Genomic DNA, 5,003 nt, shown 5'->3' with positions numbered 1-5,003 from the left:
GGAATTAAACCGAACTGATTTGATCTTGTTTAGAACTGAATTGAGCTGAGTATGTTTTGATCTGATCTGAGCCCAGCTGTCTATGGTCTGAAATTGCCTTGAACTGATGTCGTCTGAGTATAACCGAGTTAAGCTGTTGGGAACTGATTAGAACCGGAGTTAGCTGAGCATGAACTAAGCTGATATGAACCGAGTTAAATTGTTAAAGCTTGAACCGAGCTGAACATGGTATCAATCTGTCTTGAACCGAACTGATATGAGAGAACTGAACTGAAATGTTATGAACTGAGTTGTGTTTCTTCTTGAACCAGACTAGTGAACCTTATGATCCAACTGTTATGTTTTGAATTCAGATGGCCAAGGAGAGTATTCGGATCAGCCAGATCGTTGTGATGGTTCTGAACCGAGAGTGATCCAGAAGTGAAGTGTGATTAGCTTGAGCTCGAGTCTAGTCTTTCTTAGCCAATCTCATGGATTTAAAGGTGAGTTTAGATAGATGATGAATGAATTATGAATGAGTATGCATGATTGCATATTGAATATGGTTGATTAATTAAGAATTAATCATGAATTAATTAAGGTATAATCATTGATTAATTAAGGACTAATCATGGATTAATTAAGGAGTAATTATGGTTGATTAATTAAGTATTATCCCTTGATCTATGTTTATAGATGAAGTATTTATCTAGTTTAAATACTTAAGAATTAATAAGAATAATTATTTGAGGTTATCCTGAGCTTTAGTACTTGTTCTCAAGTACTAATCTATAAGTATTTTATTAATAAGTGTGAATCATGTGAAGTCTTATTGTATACTCACTCTCCCGAAAGTCCCGCATTGCCGTGAATTGGTCCTGCGATATGGATCAAGGTCATGAAGACACGATGATGGGGTCGCACCCTGGAGGCCGTGTAATTGCATGCAGCGTTGGATGTTCTATCTTGGAATATCTGATGGAGATGATGGTTATATTTATTCCCCGTTAGGCTCGGTTAGCCTTGGTGGTTTTCCGGGTTTGGCATATGTATATATTAAGAGTATGAGTGATTGGCGGTTATCGTGGAGGTGATGTTTAAGATAGATTCACATGGATGGATTGAGATGCCTTATAATTATATTAATTATGGAATATAATTCCACTGCATTCAAATGGTGTCGCTTGCTCAGGATACTATTGATATGTGTTTGGTGTGGGATTAGACTCACTGAGTAAACTAGTTACTCATGACTCATTTGATATGCAGGTAACCAGTAGGTGTGAGACCTTTACTCTAGGACGGGAAGGAACGACATTAGCCAGCGGTAATTTTATTATCCTTGCAGTCGTTTTGATATACTTTATGTATAAGGTTTGTTGACCGAAAACCTCGAGGTTAATCTATAAGATTTTGTAAGATTCTTTTAAATGAATAAGTATATAGTGTATAAATAAAGTCTTTAAAGTACGGGTTCCAAATGATATTAGTCCTTGTCCGGACGAACCAACTATTGGGTATTACTCTTAAGGTTGTAAAGCCTCGGGTTGTACCTAATAGGATATGTGTACTTAGGCGGTTGGCCTAAGGTACCTGGATTTATTTCGGGAACTTCGGGTTAGTCGTTTATGTACACATTGTGGCTTCTCGGTTTGGTTTCAGTTACGAGTGATCGGCTGTGCATGTTCTTGTTTGATTGTTGCACGGCTGGTCGAGTCAACTTATACTTAGACCAGATCGGGGATGTCACAAAGGTGGTATCAGAGCATGGTTATAAGATGCTTGAATGGGACTTGTTTCAAACGTTTTTCGAGTCAAAATGAGTCGCAAGGATAATTAGGATGTGCTGGCTGGTTCCTTCATCTTAGGATAGATAGTCATGGGTAGTTACCTTACTGCTATCTTTCATACGAAATGCATCAAGACAAGCTTGACGGAGTGGAGTGTACTTACCAATTTTGATCCTGTCAAGATCGAGATTCCTACAGTCATGATTGAGCTTTCTACCGTCATGATTCGGTTTGTTATCGTCATGTTTTGGTTCAATCCGGTCATGCTTCAATCCATTATCATCTTGCTCGGGTGAGCTAACGACGTGCTCGGGTTTGCTACCATCATGCTCGGAGTTGGTATCATCATGCTTTCCTGCGGTTCCTACAATTTCTTGTTAAAACACGTTTTACGTGTTGGTCGGCATGGACGGTGACGACATGGACGGTGAGCTGAAATTGTTGACGTTGGTTTTGTCAAAGATTGTGAGCCACCAAACACCTTCTTCATGCTTATAAAAGGAGAGCTGAGGTGAAGAGGAAAATCATCCCAAAACAAGAAAACAGAGAGAAAGAACGAGAGAGGAGAGGAGAAGAAAAAAGAAGAAGGAAAAAAAAAATTTTTTTTTTCTCACAAAAAATCTTCTTTAAGAAATTACTAGTAATTTCTGAGTGTATTTGGGATCGGGGTGTGAGTTGTGAGCTTGTAAAAATTCCCTGGTTAATAATAAAAGATCTGTAGCAGGTCCGGAGACGTAGGCATCATTGGCCGAACTCCGTTAACAATTTGGTGTGTGTGCTTCTTTCCCGCTCCCATAAATTCTGGCTTTCCGCAAAATTTGACCGCGTATTTCCTAACAACTACAGCATCTTGCCCAAGACTGGTGATGTTTGGGCAATATACAGAAACTGGAGTAATGACCTTGAAGCCGTTGATCTGAAGTCCCAGACTTATGACCTTGTGGAAGTTCTTGATGATAAACTGGACTACAAGGTTCTGCTGTTGGCTCCTGATGGTGGCTTTAAATCAGCGGATTCTGCAGGTGTTCGTTCGGTGTATATGGCCGCTGCTGGGCATTGGACTGATGGTGCCGATGTGAGATTCACAATCCCAAAATGTGAAATGCTCAGATTCTCGCATCAAGTTACTACTTCGAGAGTAACAAAAGAGGTACATGGAACTTGGCAAGAAGTATATGAACCTGCTATTGAGGCATTGCTTGGTTTGAGCTGTGCGGTTGGTGTTGGTGAGAAGAGAAAGATGAATGAGCATGGTGAAAGTTGCAGTACTGGATATGATGGTCTGAAGTTTAATGACTTTGAGAAACTGAGGAAAGAAGTAAACTTTTCGGTCGGGCAGACTTGGGCTCTTTATGATAAAGTGGATGGAATGCCTAGATTGTATGCCCGGATCCGAAAAGTTTCAACTCCTACCTTTGGCCTTAGGATCACGTACTTAGAGCCAGATCCAGATGATGAGAAACAGATCCAATGGCTTGAAGAAGACTTGCCTGTTTCTGCTGGTCAGTTCAAGCTTGGGAAACATCAGAACACATAAGACCTTTCCCTATTCTCACATGTTGTACACTGCAAGGAAGGAATCAACACAGGCCATCTCATTGTTTCCCCGAGAAAAGGCGAGACTTGGGCTCTATTCAAAAACTGGGATATCAACTGGTCTTCACAGCCAGATTCTCACCGCAGTTACGAGTATGAATTTGTTGAGATTACGCTGACAAAGCTGGTGTTTCTGTTGCATTCTTGCATAAAGCAAAAGGGTACGCAAGTGTCTTCTTTCGGATGGGAACTGGTCATGCAGACATATTTCGCATTTTACCTCACAGATTGTATCAATTCTCCCACAGTGTTCCTTTCTTCAAACTGACTGGAATTGAAGGTGTGCCTAAAGATGCTTATGAGCTGGACAAAGCTGCATTACCTGAAACAATTGAAGATACAATAGTGCCTCACATCTATTAGCAAAGCTTACAACTTCAAACTCTGGGAGTAATAGAAAAGCTAAACCTCAAACCATCTACTTTGCTAGTAAGGGGAAGGTTTTTCAAATAGTCTAGATTTGGTCATTTTGCAGTGGTCATGAGTTTCCTCTGTACTACGGTAAGATACAAAAGATCACTTTCACTCGGGTGCTCCATCAGAAGGCAGTCTACAAACTACACGTACGTCGGTTAAAACCTGCTTGTTTCCCTCTGGATGTGATCCAGTATGAAGACAAGAAAATGCCTGTTGGTTGTGGAACTTACTACGCGAGAAATGCTCTAGAAATCATAACTACAGATGATGTTTCACATCAGGTAGTGCCTGAAACCTCCATTGATGGTAATGAATATACGATTCTGCCCAAGATTGGAGAAGTGTGGGTGATATACAGATTCTGGAGTGAATACATGGAGTTTAGGAAAGTTGGTGTGTGCAGCTATGACGTTGTTCAAGTTCTTGATGACACTTTAGGGTATAAGGTCTTATTACTAGAGCGTGAGCCCAGTTGTGATGATGATGAAGAAAGTTTACTCTTTAGGGAAGTTACGGAGTACAAACATAACGAGATTGATGGGTCGGAGCCGATATTTACAATCACGAATTCAGAGAGACTCAGGTTCTCGCATAAGGCTCCTGCTCGGCGTGTGACCAAAGAGATATACGGAGAGCTGAAAGACCTGATTGAAGTTGATTCAGGAGCATTGGCTTTTATCTTGACGCATGAATCTATGTGAAAAGGGTTTTTTTATTGTGTTATGGTGCATGTATGTATGAACTATGATACAAAACAGCAAGTATGGTGTTAACTATCTATAGCATTTGCTACCATAACGTAGATGTAGCCTTCTCTTCCTGCTGTTTTAGACTTCATTGATCTCTCTGCTGTTTTAGACTCTAATATAATCTTTGGCACTTTGGTAAACTATATAAATCTTAATAGATTTGTTTCCCGCTGTTGGATAAACTTTGATCGAAACGGTTCATGGACTTGATTAACAAGAGGAGATCTTCCAAGTTCTGCTCGAAGAAGCAAAAGATAGTTACCAAGAGGAGATTGTCATTGCGCTACAAAGCAACACCATCGAAGATATCTCTAACAATGTTGCAAGTTTGGCTGGATGGATCACCACATGGCAGCCATGAGAAGTGAGGGTCATCATACTGGAATGTTGATGACAATGCTAAAGCTTCAGCTTTTAGTAGTTTCTTTTGATGGGTTCTGTGTGTTGGTCTTGCTTGCAATATGTATACTAA

General features: G+C 40.3%; 1 pseudogene; it reads left to right on the top strand.

The window, feature by feature from the left end:
- Window positions 1-2,598: 2,598 nt before the first annotated feature.
- LOC106344811 lies at window positions 2,599-4,483 on the top strand (annotated as a pseudogene).
- The last annotated feature ends 520 nt before the right edge of the window (window positions 4,484-5,003 follow it).

The sequence above is a fragment of the Brassica oleracea genome, chromosome C5 (genome assembly GCF_000695525.1).
Source record: "Brassica oleracea var. oleracea cultivar TO1000 chromosome C5, BOL, whole genome shotgun sequence".
Taxonomy (NCBI): Eukaryota; Viridiplantae; Streptophyta; class Magnoliopsida; order Brassicales; family Brassicaceae; genus Brassica; species Brassica oleracea.
Note: the sequence above shows the minus strand (reverse complement) of the source record. Positions and strands in the feature narration are given on the sequence as shown.